Below are 16830 nucleotides of genomic sequence, written 5' to 3'. Positions count from 1 at the left end.
CCGGCCATGTACTCTGCTCCTGGCGAGCTTACTAGCATAGGTGTTTTAAGAACCCTAGTGGGCAGGCTATACTTTTCCACAAATCCCCTTGATATGTATGAATGCGATGCACCAGTATCAAAAAGAACGAGTGCAGTAAATGACTTAACCAAAAACTTACCTATTACTGCATCGGGCTGAGCTTCAACCTCCTCCACATTAACGTGGTTCACCTGTCCCCTGTTGAAAGGGTTCGGCTTCTTTCCAGAGCTTCCATTGCCGTTTTGGCCTTCAGGACATTCATTGGCATAATGTCCGGTCTTGGAACACTTGAAACAGGTGACTTGACTCAGATTTCTCTTGGCTGGGGTTGATGGGGTGCTGCGGTTCTGGCCATTGCTTCCTCCATTCCCTTTACCATTCTTGGTGCCATTTTGATGGTGCGAGCTACCTACTCCATGGGTATGCTGAAAATGTCCTCCCGGTCTAGGGGTAAAACGTGGCTTCTGCTGAGCTCCTGAATTATACTTTCCTTGTCCATACTTCCTCTTGCGGTTCTCAATTTGCTGCTGCTTCCCTTCAATCATAAGAGCACGATCTACCAACTCCTGGTAGTTGTTGAAGGTGGCTACCATCAACTGCATACTCAACTCATCATTCAGTCCTTCCAGGATTTTCTCCTGCTTAGCTGCATCCGTAGCAACGTCATCTGGGGCATAACGTGCTAGCTTACTAAACTCCTCCACATATTGGCCAACTGTCCGTCCTCCTTGGCGCAAGTTGCGAAACTCACGCTTCTTCATGGCCATTGCTCCTGCTGAAACATGGGCAGTACGAAAAGCCTGCTGAAACTGGTCCCATGTGACAGTGTCGACTGGGAAGGTGGCTGTGAAATTCTCCCACCAGGATGCTGCGGATCCTTCTAACTGATGTGCGGCAAACTTCACCTTCTCCGCATCTGTGCATCCTGCTGTGGTCAACTCCCTAGCTATCCTGCGGAGCCAATCATCTGCTACTATCGGCTCGGTGCTACTGGAAAACACCAGCGGATTCAGCCTAAGAAAACGAGCTAAGTGGTCAACAGGTGGTGGTGGTGGTGGTGGGTTGTTGTTGTTGTTCCCTTGATTCTGATTCTGAACTAGCAACTGCATCAAGGTGTTCTGCTGCTGGATTAACTGGGTGAGCTCCGGCGGAAAGGCAAATCCGGGGTCACGTCTCGGAGGCATCTGAGGGTTTAGAAAAGATGAGATATGAGAATAGAAGGGGGTCTAAAGAGAAAACACTACCCATATGCACATGAGGCAAAAGCAAACAATTCACTTCATTCAATCAAACAAAGGCATACAATCGATCTAACTATCGCAAAAGTGCTCGGACTACTATATTTACATGGTGGACTACTACTACTGATGAGGTGGTCTACTAGAAATATTCTACAGTTGTAGACTCCATGATATCTGCTCCTGCTTCATCAACATAGTCATCATTGCTACTGTCTTGTTCCAAGTCGGTGCCGTCAATGATGATGTAGTCTTCCAGGCTAATCTCGTTAGGTTCTTCGTCTTCATCACTGGTGTCGGGCCTCCCATAAATATTCCAATCTTCTTGATCAGATCGTCATTCTTCTCCACCAATACTTCAATTTCTTCTTCATAATCTTCACGTGTAGCCTTGAGTTCTTCCTCCAGTTCCTTGATTCTAGTATTAGCCTTCTTCAGATCTATCATGTCGGCGCACATCTGATTCTCCTGTCGTCAAATGTGCTGATTTAACTCCTGAATAAAAGCTGCAATTGATCTATCTTTCCTGGTGCTGATCATCTCCCAGTGTTCATCTCGGCGCCCACAAATCTGGTAGATAGTATCCTTGAGATCCTTGCGGTAGACTTCTCCAATGCGTCCCATGGCGATGTGAGCTGCCATACTCTTTCCTAGACTCCAAGTTGGTGCATCAAAAGAAAACTCTATGGGCTCAGTGACTGGCATGAACGTCCTTCCTAGAACTTGAACTTGAATTATCCAGCGCTCTTCTTCAGGTAAAGTGGCATTGTAGGTTCCCGTGAAGCTTGGTATTCCTATGTTCAGGTATCTAGTGACTTCCTTCAAGTGGCGTCCAAAGGGTGTATCTTCATCTGGTTGGGTGAACTTGTTCCTTGCATCCGCCATCCTAAAGAGTAGAGAAGATGAGAGGTCAGAAGAGAAGAGAGTGAGTAGTGATCTAGGTCTTTAGCTTAGTGGTCGTGTCCTACAGTCAGCGTGGGCTCTGATACCATCTCTGTAGCGACCAGACCTCAAACAGTCTGATCTCTGTGCTCCGGTGTCATCCCTGGATCAGTAATGCTGACACCACACAGTACTCGGAGGATTTATAGCAGAGTAGCAATCACACACTTATTACATCGAGTGTCTCAAAAGAGAACTTATTACAATAATTGTGGCTTAAGGCCATCTAATAACGATAACAGCGGAAGGCTTGGAAGATAGGTGAGTCCATCAACTCCAACGGCATCACTGAGTATAGAACCACGACCTAAAAACTCCTTAATCGTCGTCTGAAAAGTCTGCAACATTAACGTTGCAGCCCGAAAACGGGTCAGCACATGGAATATGTTGGCAAGGTAACACATAGAGAGTAATGGAATGCAACAACTATACTATATGCATATTTGGCTGGTGGAAAGCTCTATGGTTACAGTTTTTGCGTAAAGCCATTTTTCCCTACTTCAAAGGAATAAATTTAATTACTATCATGGTGGTTGTTAAACATTGAGAATGGTTGACAGCATTCTCAATCCCAATTAAGCATCATCTTTAACCCAACAAAATTAATTTTAGAGTAACATGTTGAGATTCACATGATAATCCAGGTACTAGATACTCAAGATTGTCCATAACCGGGGACACGGCTAATCATGATTAGTTTATTACACTCTGCAGAGGTTTGCGCACTTTTCCCCACAAGACTCGATCGCCTCCGTTGGATTTCTCGCACTACATGGTGTTTGAGAAACGGATGACCGAGACACAGTCTTTCAGAAGCGCTAGCACCTTCCGATGGATAGACCGGTACACCTACTTTCCCCTACATCTGCTAGTCTACCATGTAAGAGTTTGCACGACTTACTCAACTATGCCAGAGCCCATAATGGCTTGTGGCTGCACACGAAAGTTTCTAGTATGAATAATCTCATGATCCCTTTGAGCCTGGGTGGCGGTCCAAAAGAAAAACAGGCAAGTCCTGGAATACCCAGGTGCCTCAATCCACCCAGATGTGTGTTTAGGTTGCCACCTTAGATAAACCATTAATTAACAATCTCACATCTGTTATGGATATCACTCACCCAATCCACGTCTACTAGCATAGCATGGCATAATAAGCAAACGTAGAAATAACTCCCAAAGGTTTGATAATAAACAGGTAATAGGTACTACCTCATCTACTTCCCATCCCACAATTTAATTAGATCCTAATCATGCAATGTGTGAGGATTGATCTAATGCAATAAAACTGGGTTGTAGAAAAAGGTATGATCAAAGTGTTACTTGCCTTGCTGATGATCCGCGAAACCTAGAGATTCAAAGTAACAGGCGGCGCACTCCGGGTATTCTATCGCAGACAAACAAACAAGCATACAATAAGTACTCATCTAATGCACAGGTAAAACTCAAATAGAAGATCTAACCAGAAAGTTCAACTTAAGAACCCTGGTTTGCAAAAAGAATCAAATCGAACGAAGCAAAAGAAATCAAACGGCGAAAGAAAACAACTTCGTTCTAGTAATCTGGATATAAGTCAAATTTTACAGTAGCAAAAACTTGTTTAAGTTGATTATTCGGAAAGAGGGATTCGAGACGAAACTCTAGGCGCTTGAATCGCCTGATTCCGATAAACGAGCGAAAAGTTATACTAAAACGAAAATCGGATCAGAAATCGCGATCAGAAAATAACTACAGAAAATCCGACGAAAAAGAAAAACGACGAACAGATTTTTTTAAAATGGCACGGATTTCGAGGGCGGCGAACCTCGGGCGACGTGCGGCTCCGGCGGATCGGCGGCGGGGCGCGGCAGCGGCTGGCGGCGGCGGCGGCTGGGGCGCGCTAGGGTTTGGGGCGGGGGCGGCTGGGCTCTCGGGCCCCGGGGCGGCACCTTATAAAGGCCCCGGCCAGGGGAGTCCTGGCCGAGTATGGCCCAAAGTCGGTTCCGTTTTTTTAAATAATTACGCTCGGAGGAAAAAAAGAAATACTAAACGGACTCCAAAAATCACGAAATAAATTTTCCAGGGCTTCTAAAATCAAGCCCAAAAAAGTGAACATTTATTTGGGCCCTAAATGAAATTTTGAAAAATGCGCATTTTTCATAAATTCAAATAAAAATACCAAAAAACTCTGAAATAAATCTTATTTGATTTTTTTTATTAAATCCTCAATATTTCTATATTTTGGTAAAGTCATTTTATTCCCTCTCTCATATTTTTGTAATAGAAGTAATTGATGATAAAATAAATAAAATCAAATGATCCTGTTTACATAATTTGAGAAAACTCAAATATGTAAATAACGAAATCCCCAACTCTCTCTGTGGGTCCTTGAGTTGCTTAGGATTTTTCTGGGATCAAAACCAAAAGCAAAATAAAATATGATATGCATGATGACCTAATGTATAACATTCCAAATCGAAAATTTGGGATGTTACATATACATTTTGAGCTTGGACATTGGTTAGTTTATATTAATTGTAGAATACTCCATGAACTTCACTTATATCTTTTGGAGTATGAATAACACTATCATCTAAAGCGGGTTTGGAAGAGTGTCAACTCTAGGAACTAGTGATCCCGCTATTCCAAATGAGAAGAATTTTGCTTAGGTGGAGAGTAGAAAATTTCTATGCTTGTAAATCATGAAAAGAATGCTTTATGTGATGGTTATGTTATTGAATTCATTCATGATGCTACTTAAAATTATTATGAGGGAGGAATATATGCTTGTAGGAGTTGCAATAATATCAAGTTTCCTCTCTATGTGCTTAAAGTTTTGAAGTTATCCTTGTTTTTCCTTCCTATGCTAGTTGATTCTTGTTCCCATAAGTTGTATACTCACAAAATCCCTAGGCATAAGTAGTGGTTTAGGTTTAAATTTGCTACTCATATTCTTCATGATGCTCTCTTTATGTTTCAATTCTTATCTTTTATGTGAGCATCATTGAAATCATCATGCCTAGCTAAAAGGCATTAAAGAAAAGCGATTGTTGGGAGACATTCCAATATTTACCCTTAATGTTTTTGTGTGTTCTTATGATTAAGCTACTGTATTAATAATGTATTATAGCTTTTGTTTCAATGAAGTGCCAAGTAAGACCTTTGGGAAGACTTGGGTGAAAGTTAATGTGATCTTGCTGTAAAAAAATAGAAACTTTGCGCTCACGAGATTTGCTGCCATTTTTTATTGGAGAGTGTGATCAGGTTTATTATTTTTGCAGAGGATTAATAGAAAAGTTCCTCACGTCCACCAATTTATTTCATAATTTTTTGAGTAGCAGAAGTGTGGTTAGTGTTGAGATCATTACAGACTGTTCTGTTTCTGACAGATTCTGTTTTCATTGCATAGTTTGCTTGTTTTCTAGTTTCTATTACTTATATTTCTCAATATAAATTGTAGAAATGATACGGTACATTAGGCATTGTGTGTGAACAATTATGAACCTTGTCTTTGACAATACCAAAGTGAATGGTTTACTCTTTATCATACTAACCTATCTCACGAAGTTCCGTTAAGTTTTGTGTGATTGAAGTTTTCAAGCTTTGGGTGAGATATCGATATTAGGAGAATAAGGAGTGGAAAGACCCTAAGCTTGGGGATGCCCGAGGCACCCCAAGGTAATATTCAAGGAAGACTCAAGCGCCTAAGCTTGGGGATGCCCCGGAAGGCATCCCCTCTTTCATCTTCAAAACTATCGGTATACCTTACTCGGAGCTATATTTTTATTCATCACATGATATGTGTGTTGCTTGGAGCGTATTTTCAATTTTACTTGCTGCTTGAATAAAATAATTGGATCTGAATTATTAAATGAAAAATAATCCTCCCATGGCTAGTTAATTATTTGACTACTCAGTGTCCTTCACTATTATCTTTTGGAGTAGTTTGTCATTTACTCACGCGCTTCATGTATATCCTATGAGTAAATGGTTGAATAATTGAATATCATAAATCTGAATTTATATATGTTTCATATGCTTATACCATGGGGAGTAATGACTTCACATAGAATAAGTATAGGTAGTAAACTTATTGAAAGTTAGCAAACGTAGAATTGGTCACTTGAACAATTCATGAAAGAATATTGAAGAAAGAGAGGTTTCACATATAAATATACTTTCTTGGACATCTTTTGTAATTGTGAGCACTCATTAAAATATGACATGCTAAAAGGTTGATGTCGGACAAGGAAGACAACGTAATGGGTTATGTTTTCTTATATCCGAAATAAAGTATATTGTCTTGGATCATCCAACATGTTGAGCTTGCTTTTCCCCCTCATGCTAGCCAAATTATTTGCACCAAGTAGAGATACTACTTGTGCTTCCAAACATTCCTTAAACCAGTTTTGCCATGAGAGTCCACCATACCTACCTATGGATTGAGTAAAATCCTTCAAGTAAGTTGTCATCTGTGCGTGCAATAAAAATTGCCCTCTAAATATGTATGATCTATTAATGTGGAGAAAATAAGCTTTATACAATCTTGTGATGTGGAAGAAATAAAAGCGATGGACTGCATAATAAAGTTCCATATCACAAGTGGCAATATAAAGTGACGTTCTTTTGCATTAAGATTTTGTGCATCCAACCATAAAAGCGCATGACAACCTCTGCTTCCCTCTGCGAAGGGCCTATCTTTTTACTTTTATCTTCTTCCTTATGCAAGAGTCATGGTGATCTTCACCTTTCCTTTTTACATTTTATCCTTTAGCAAGCACATTGTGTTGGAAAGCTCATGATATATATCCAATTGGATGTGAGTTATCATGAACTATTATTGTTGACATTACCCTTGAGGTAAAAGTTGGGAGGCGAATCTATAAGCCCCTATCTTTCTCTGTGTCCGATTAAAACTTTGAACCCATAAATATCATGTGAGTGTTAGCAATTGTGGAAGACTAAATGATAGTTGAGTATGTGGAGTTTGCTAAATCGAAGCTCTGACCTAGACCCTTCCTGAAAATAAGATGAATTGCAATTATTTGATGACTGAGAATATAGTTTGTTAGTTTCAAGAGAGTTTATGATCTATACTTTAACATGTGAATAGCTTGTTACTTGATCATCAAAAGTTTTATGAAAATGTGCTACTATTATGATATATAATGATGCTAGAAAAAGTGATTGGAACTATCATTGATGAAACTTATGCACTTGCAAGCATTCACACTTCATAAATTATTTCTTTTATCATTTACCTACTCGAGGACGAGCAGGAATTAAGCTTGGGGATGCTGATACGTCTCCAACGTATCTATAATTTATGAAGTATTCATGCTATTATATTATCAACCTTGGATGTTTTATATGCATTTATATGCTATTTTATATGGTTTTTGGGATTAACCTATTAACCTAGAGCCCAGTGTCAGTTTCTGTTTTTTCCTTGTTTTTGAGTTTTACAGAAAAGGTATATCAAACGGAGTCCAATTGATGTGCCAATTTTTGATGATTTTTTATAGATCAAAAGAAGACCCCGGAGTAAAAGAGTTGGGCCAGGAGAGTCCCGGGGCGTCCACGAGGGTGGGGGCGCGCCCACCCCCCACAGGCGCGTGGGCCTGCCTCGTGGACACCTCGGGCACCTCCTTGACGTGAGACCGACGCCAAAAATTCCTATAAATACAGAAACCTCGGAAAATTAACCTAAATCGGGAGTTCCGCCGCCAGAAGCCTCCGTAGCCACCGAAAACCAATCTAGGTCCTCTCCGGCACCCTGCCGGAGGGGGCCATCATCACCGGAGGGCATGGAGGAGGATCCTGGAGGGGCCATCATCACCATGAAGGCCAAGGACCAGAGGGGGAACCTCTCCCCATCCAGGGGGGAGGCCATGGAGGAGGAAGCACAAGGGGGAGAACCTCTCCTCCTCTCTCTTGGTGGCTCCGGAGTGCCATCAAGAGGGGAATCATCGCTGCGGTGATCGTCTTCATCAACATCACCATCATCATCACCATCCTCATCTCTTTTACGCGGTCCACTCTCCCGCACGCCGCTGTAATCCCTACTTGAACATGGTGCTTTATGCCACATATTATGATCCAATGATGTGTTGCCATCCTATGATGTTTTGAGTAGATATCCTTTGTCTTTGGGTTGATTGATGATCTAGATTGGTATGAGTTGTATGTTTTACTTTGGTGCTATCCTATGGTGCCCTCTGTGTCGCGCAAGCGTGAGGGGTTCCTGCTGTAGGGTGTTGCAATACATTTATGATTCGCTTATAGTGGGTTGCGTGAGTGACTGAAACATAAACCCGAGTAAGGGGGTTGTTGCGTATGGGATAAAGAGGACTTGATGCTTTAATGCTATGGTTGGGTTTTACCTTAATGATCTTTAGTAGTTGCAGATGCTTGCTAGAGTTCCAATCATAAGTGCATATGATCCAAGTAATGAAAGTATGTTAGCTTATGCCTCTCCCTCATATGAAACTGCAATAGTGATTACCGGTCTTGTTAACGATTGCCTAGGACAATTCCGCACACCGATCCACCATTATTCCACACTCGCTATTTATAATATTTAGTAATATATTCTAACTTCATCATAACATCACCTACTTTTATATTTTAGCTCTTCGATATCATACAAAGTTATCCTCTTCATACCCACAACATAGTTTTATTTCTCGTTGCTAGTTGGAAGCAAACGTTCGTTGTACATAGAGTCGTATCAGTGGAAGATAGGGCTTGAGAGAATATTGATATTACCTTTAGCTCCTTGTGGGTTCGGCACTCCATACTTATCACTTCCACCTTTGGAAATTGCTACGATGATTCCTTGCACTTGGGGATTATATATCAAGCTCTTTTCTGGTGCCGTTGTCGGGGAGCAATATCATGGGGTTGATATTCTCGTGTATGCCTGTTTGCTTTCTTCAGTAAGTAGATTTTATTTTTTCCTTCTTTGTTTCTGTTTAGTTGTGGGTGTGATACGTCTCCAACGTATCTATAATTTTTTATTGTTCCATGCTATTATATTACCTGTTTTGGATGTTTATGGGCTTTATTATGCACTTTTATATTATTTTTCGGACTAACCTATTAACCCAGAGCCCAGTGCCATTTTTGTTTTTTCCTTGTTTTAGAGTATCACAAAAAAGGAAAATCAAACGGATTCCAATTGACCTGAAACTTCACGGAACTTACTTTTGGACCAGAAGAAGCCCACGGAGTATCGTGGATGGACCAGGAGAGTCCCGGGCTGCCCACGAGGGTGGGGGGCATGCCCACCCCCCTGGGCGTGCCTCCCTGCCTCGTGGACAGCCCGGAGGTCCACCGACGTACTTCTTCCTCCCATATATACCCATATACCCTAAAAACTCCCGGGAGCACAATAGATCGGGAGTTCCACCGCCAGAAGCCTCTGTAGCCACCGAAAACCAATCTAGACCCGTTCCAGCACCCTACCGGAGGGGGAATCCCTCTCCGGTGGCCATCTCGATCATCCCGGCGCTCTCCATGATGAGGATGGAGTAGTTCTCCCTCGGGGCTGAGGGTATGTACCAGTAGCTATGTGTTTGATCTCTCTCTCTCTCTCTCTCTCTCTCTCGTGTTCTTGATTTGGCACGATCTTGATGTATCGCGAGCTTTGCTATTATAGTTGGATCTTATGTTTCTTCTCCCCCTCTACTCTCTTGTAATGGATTGAGTTTTCCCCTTGAAGTAATCTTATCGGATTGAGTCTTTAATGATTTGAGAACACTTGATGTATGTCTTGCCGTGCGTATCTGTGGTGACAATGGGATATCACGTGATTCACTTGATGTATGTTTTGGTGATCAACTTGCGGGTTCCGCCCATGAACTTATGCATAGGGGTTGGCACACGTTTTCGTCTTGGCTCTCTGGTAGAAACTTTGGGGCACTCTTTGAGGTTTTATGTGTTGGTTGAATAGATGAACCTGAGATTGTGTAATGCATATCGTATAATCATACTCACGGATACTTGAGGTGACATTGGAGTATCTAGGTGACATTAGGGTTTTGGTTGATTTGTGTCTTAAGGTGTTATTCTAGTACGAACTCTAGGGCTGTTTGTGACACCTATAGGAATAGCCCAACGGATTGATTGGAAAGAATAACTTTGAGGTGGTTTCGTACCCTACCATAATCTCTTCGTTTGTTCTCCGCTATTAGTGACTTTGGAGTGACTCTTTGTTGCATGTTGAGGGATAGTTATGTGATCCAATTATGTTATTATTGTTGAGAGAACTTGCACTAGTGAAAGTATGTACCCTAGGCCTTGTTTCCTAGCATTGCAATACCGTTTATGCTCACTTTTATTACTTGTTACCTTGCTGTTTTTATATTTTCAGATTTCAAAAACCCATATCTACCATCCATATTGCACTTGTATCACCATCTCTTCGCCGAACTAGTGCACCTATACAACTTACCATTGTATTGGGTGTGTTGGGGACACAAGAGACTCTTTGTTATTTGGTTGCAGGGTTGTTTGAGAGAGACCATCTTCATCCTACGCCTCGTACGGATTGATAAACCTTAGGTCATCCACTTGAGGGAAATTTGCTACTGTCCTACAAACCTCTGCACTTGGAGGCCCAACAACGTCTACAAGAAGAAGGTTGTGTAGTAGACATCAAGCTCTTTTCTAGCGCCGTTGATGGGGAGGTGAGTGCTTGAAGGTATATCTTTAGATCTTGCAATCGAATATTTTAGTTTCTTGTTTTATCACTAGTTTAGTTTATAGAAGAAAACTACCAAAAAATGGAATTAAGGGTACCTCATATGCTTCATCTTTTTAATATCTATCATGAAAATAAGGATTCCGATAATTGTGCTCAAGTGCTAGAAGAAGAATGCATTAGAATGTTTGGAACTAAATATTTGAATGATGAGCATGATTGCAATGTTGTTAGTATGAATTCCTTGAATATCTATGATGCTAATGATATGCAAAGCCACAATCTTGGGGAAGCTATGTTTGATGAAGATGATATTTTTTGTCCCCCAAGCTTTGATGAGCAAATTTACTATGATGAAAGCATGCCTCCTATCTATGATGATTATTTTGATGACACGTATGCTTTAAAGAATAATGATAACCATGAAACTTGTCATCTTGATCTTAATTTTCAATCACATGATAGTTACTTTGTTGAGTTTGCTCCCACTACTATTCAAGAGAAGAAATTTGGTTATGTGGAGAGTAATAAAAATTTATGCTTGTAGATCATGAAAAGAATGCTTTGTGTGATAGTTATATTGTTGAATTCATTCATGATGCTACTGAAAATTATTATGAGGGAGGAACATATGCTTGTAGGAATTGCAATGATATCAAGTTTCCTCTCTATGTGCTTAAAGTTTTGAAGTTATATTTGTTTTACCTTCCTATGAAAGTTGATTCTTATTTCCATAAGTTGTTTGCTCACAAAATCCCTATACATAGGAAGTGTGTTAGACTTAAATGTGATAGTCATATTCTTCATGATGCTCTCTTTATATTTCAATTCTATTCTTTGATGTGAGCATCATTGAAATCATCATGCCTAGCTAGGGGCGTTAAACGATAGCGCTTGTTGGGCGGCAACCCAATTTTATTTTTGTTACTTGCCTTTTGTTCCTGTTTAGTAATAAATAATTCATCTAGCCTCTGTTTATATGTGGTTTTATGTCTTTAATTAGTGTTTGTGGCAAGTAGAACCTTTGGGAAGACTTGGGGAAAGTCTTGTTGGTCTTGCTGTAAAAAACAGAAACTTTAGCGCTCACGAGAATTGCTGCCTTTCTTTATTGGAGAGCGATATTTAATTAATTATTTTTTCAGATGATTAATAGATAAATTCCTCACGTCCAGCAATTCATTTTAGAATTTTCGGGGTTCCATAAGTATATGTTTGATACAGATTACTACAGACTGTTCTGTTTTTGACAGATTCTGTTTTCTATGTGTTGTTTGCTTATTTTGATGAATCTATGAGTAGTATCGGAGGGTATGAACCATAAAAAAGTTGGAATACATTAAATATTACACAAAGATAAATAAAGAATGAGTTCATTACAGTACCTTATGATGGTGATTTGCTTTCTTATACTAACGGAGCTTACGAGTTTTCTGTTAAGTTTTATGTTGTGAAGTTTTCAAGTTTTGGGTAAAGATTCGATGGACTATGGAATAAGGAGTGGCAAGAGCCTAAGCTTGGGGATGCCCAAGGAACCCCAAGGTAATATTCAAGGACAACCAAAAGCCTAAGCTTGGGGATGCCCTGGATGGCATCCCCTCTTTCGTCTTCGTTCATCGGTAACTTTACTTGGAGCTATATTTTTATTCACCACATGATATGTGTTTTGCTTGGAGTGTCATTTTATTTTGTTGGGATTTGCTTGCTGTCATTTAGAACAATGTTTTGCATCTTTTATTTCAATAAAAGTGGCATCGATAGCCCTTACCATGCTTATTTTACAAGTCTTCATGTTGCTGTTTGAAAACAGAAAGTTTACCGCTGTTGCAATAATTCCCTAGAAAAGTCAGAATGTGATAAAATGTTGAAACATTCTGAATATTAAGCTCTGATAAATTTACTACAGTGGGAATTTTCTTTCATAATTTTTGGAGTTAGGGAAGTATGGATCTTGCTGCACTCTTTACAGACCGTCCTGTTTAGGCAGATTGTTGTTATGTTTGCATTGTTTGCATATGTTTGCTTCTTTAATGATTCTATTTGAGGATAGGACTATTAAATACGCAGAGGCATTTAGTATGCAATTTTGAATAATATTTTTAGTGTTTTACTACATTAGAGTATGATAAGGTTTTTGCAATGGTTTATACTAACTTATCTCACGAATCCTTGTTGAGTTTTGTGTGGATGAAGCTTTTGAGATTTAGGGAGACCGTGACATGAGAGGAATTAAGGAGACACAAAAGCTCAAGCTTGAGGATTCCCAAGGCATCCCAAGATAATATTTCAAGAAGTCTCAAGCGTCTAAGCTTGGGGATGCCCCGGTTGGCATCCCACCTTTCTTCTTCAACAACTATCGGTTAGTTTCGGTTGATCCTAAGTTTTTGCTTCTTCACGTGATGTTTGCCATTCTTAGAATGTCATTTTGTTCATTTTTGCTTGCTACTTGAATAAAATACGAAGATGTGAAATTATTAAAGTTTAGAGAGTCTTCACATAGTTGCATAATTATTCAACTACTCATTTATCTTCACTTATATCTTTCAGAGTAGTTTGTCATTTGCTCTAGTGCTTCACTTATATCCTTTTAGAGCACGGTGGTGGTTTTATAGAAATAGATGAACTCTCATGCTTCACTTATATTATCTTGAGAGTCCTAAACAGCATGGTAATTTGCTTTGCTTATGAAACTAGTCCTAATATGATGGGCATCCAAGAAGGATATAATAAAAACCTTCATATAAAGTGCATTGAATACTATGAGAAGTTTGATACTTGATGATTGTTTTGAGATATGAAGATGGTGATATTAGAGTCATGCTAGTTGAGTAGTTGTGAATTTGAGAAATACTTGTGTTGAAGTTTGTGATTCCCGTAGCATGCACGTATGGTGAACGGTTATGTGATGAAGTCGGAGCATGATTTATTTATCGATTGTCTTACTTATGAGTGGCGGTCGGGGACAAGCGATGGTCTTTTCCTACCAATCTATCCCCCTAGGAGCATGCGCGTAGTACTTTGTTTCGATAACTAATAGATTTTTGCAATAAGTATGTGAGTTCTTTATGACTAATGTTGAGTCCATGTATTATACGCACTCTCATCCTTCCACCATTGCTAGCCTCTCTAGTACCGCACAACTTTCGCCGGTACCATAAACCCACCATATATCTTCCTAAAAACAGCCACCATACCTACCTATTACGGCATTTCCATAGCCATTCTGAGATATATTGCCATGCAACTTTCCACCATTCCGCTTATTATGACACACTTCATCAATGTCATATTGCTTTGCATGATCATGTAGTTGACATCGTATTTGTGGCAAAGCCACCGTTCATAATTCTTTCATACATGTCACTCATGAGTCATTGCACATCCCGGTACACCGCCGGAGGCATTCATATAGAGTCATATCTTGTTCTAAGTATCGAGTTGTAATTGTTCAGTTGTAAGTAAATAAAAGTGTGATGATCATCATTATTAGAGCATTGTCCCAGAGAGGAAAGGATGATGGAGACTATGATTCCCCCACAAGTCAGGAGGAGACTCCGGATGAAAAAAAAGGAGGCCAAAGAAGCCCAAATAGAAAAAGGAGGCCATAAAAAAAGAAGGCCCAAATAAAAAAAATAAAAAAATAAAAAAAATGAGAGAAAAAGAGAGAAGGGACAATGCTACTATCCTTTTACCACACTTGTGCTTCAAAGTAGCACCATGATCTTCATGATAGAGAGTCTCCTATGTTGCCACTTTCATATACTAGTGGGAATATTTCATTATAGAACTTGGCTTGTATATTCCAATGATGGGCTTCCTCAAAATGCCCTAGGTCTTCATGAGCAAGCAAGTTGGATGCACACCCACTGGTTTCTTTTGTTGAGCTTTCATAGACTCATAGCTCTAGTGCATCCGTTGCATGGCAATCCCTACTCACTCACATTGATATCTATTGATGGGCATCTCCATAGCCCGTTGATACGCCTAGTCGATGTGAGACTTTCTTCTCCTTTTTGTCTTCTCCACAACCACCATTCTATTCCATCTATAGTGCTATATTCATGGCTCACACTCATGTATTGCGTGAAGATTGAAAAAGTTGGAGAACACCAAAAGTATGAAACAATTGCTTGGCTTGTCATCGGGGTTGTGCATGATTTGAATACATTGTGTGGTGAATATGGAGCATAGACAGACTATATGATTTTGTAGGGAAAACTTTCTTTGGCCATGTTATTTTGAGAAGACATGATTGCTTTGTTAGTATGCTTGAAGTATTATTATTTTTATGTCAATATGAACTTTTATCTTGAATCTTATGGATCTGAATATTCTTGCCACAACAAAGAGAACTACATGGATAAATATGTTAGGTAGCATTCCACATAAAAAATTCTGTTTTTATCATTTACCTACTCGAGGACGAGCAGGAATTAAGCTTGGGGATGCTGATACGTCTCCAACGTATCTATAATTTTTGATTGTTCCATGCTATTATATTATCTGTTTTGGATGTTTATGGGCTTTATTATGCACTTTTATATTATTTTTGGGACTAACCTATTAACCCAGAGCCCAGTGCCAGTGCCAGTTTCTGTTTTTTTCCTTGTTTTAGAGTATCACAGAAAAGGAAAATCAAACGGAGTCCAATTGACCTGAAACTTCACGGAACTTATTTTTGGACCGGAAGAAGCCCACGAAGTATCGGAGATGGACCAGGAGAGTCCCGGGCTTCCCACGAGGGTGGGGGGGGGGGGCGTCCACCCCCCTGGACGCGCCCCCTGCCTCATGGACAGCCCAAAGGTCCACTGACGTACTTGTTCCTCCCATATATACCCATATACACTAAAAACTTCTGGGAGCACAATAGATCGGGAGTTCCGCCGCCAGAAGCCTCTGTAGCCACCGAAAACCAATCTAGACCCGTTCCGGCACCATGCCGGAGGGGGAATCCCTCTCCGGTGGCCATCTTCATCATCCCGGCGCTCTCCATGACGAGGAGGGAGTAGTTCTCCCTCGGGGCTGAGGGTATGTACCAGTAGCTATGTGTTTGATCTCTCTCTCTCGTGTTCTTGATTTGGCACGATCTTGATGTATCGCGAGCTTTGCAATTATAGTTGGATCTTATGTTTCTTCTCCCCCTCTACTCTCTTGTAATGGATTGAGTTTTCCCCTTGAAGTAATCTTATCGGATTGAGTCTTTAATGATTTGAGAACACTTGATGTATGTCTTGCTGTGCGTATCTGTGGTGACAATGGGATATCACGTGATTCACTTGATGTATGTTTTGGTGATCAACTTGCGGGTTCCGCCCATGAACTTATGCATAGGGGATAGCACATGTTTTCGTCTTGACTCTCCGGTAGAAACTTTGGGGCACACTTTGAGGTTCTATGTGTTGGTTGAATAGATGAATCTGAGATTGTGTGATGCATATCGTATAATCATACCCACGGATACTTGAGGTGACATTGGAGTATCTAGGTGACATTAGGGTTTTGGTTGATTTGTGTCTTAAGGTGTTATTCTAGTACGAACTCTAGGGCTATTTGTGACACCTATAGGAATAGCCCAACGGATTGATTGGAAAGAATAACTTTGAGGTGGTTTCGTACCCTACCATAATCTCTTCGTTTGTTCTCCGCTATTAGTGACTTTGGAGTGACTCTTTGTTGCATGTTGAGGGATAGTTATGTGATCCAATTATGTTATTATTGTTGAGAGAACTTTCACTAGTGAAAGTATGAACCCTAGGCCTTGTTTCCTAGCATTGCAATACCGTTTATGCTCACTTTTATTACTTGTTACCTTGCTGTTTTTATATTTTCAGATTTCAAAAACCCATATCTACCATCCATATTGCACTTGTATCACCATCTCTTCGCCGAACTAGTGCACCTATACAACTTACCATTGTATTGGGTGTGTTGGGGACACAAGAGACTCTTTGT

This window comes from Triticum aestivum, chromosome 3A (genome assembly GCF_018294505.1).
Source record: "Triticum aestivum cultivar Chinese Spring chromosome 3A, IWGSC CS RefSeq v2.1, whole genome shotgun sequence".
In the NCBI taxonomy this organism is placed as follows: domain Eukaryota; kingdom Viridiplantae; phylum Streptophyta; class Magnoliopsida; order Poales; family Poaceae; genus Triticum; species Triticum aestivum.
This window is presented reverse-complemented; position numbering follows the sequence as displayed.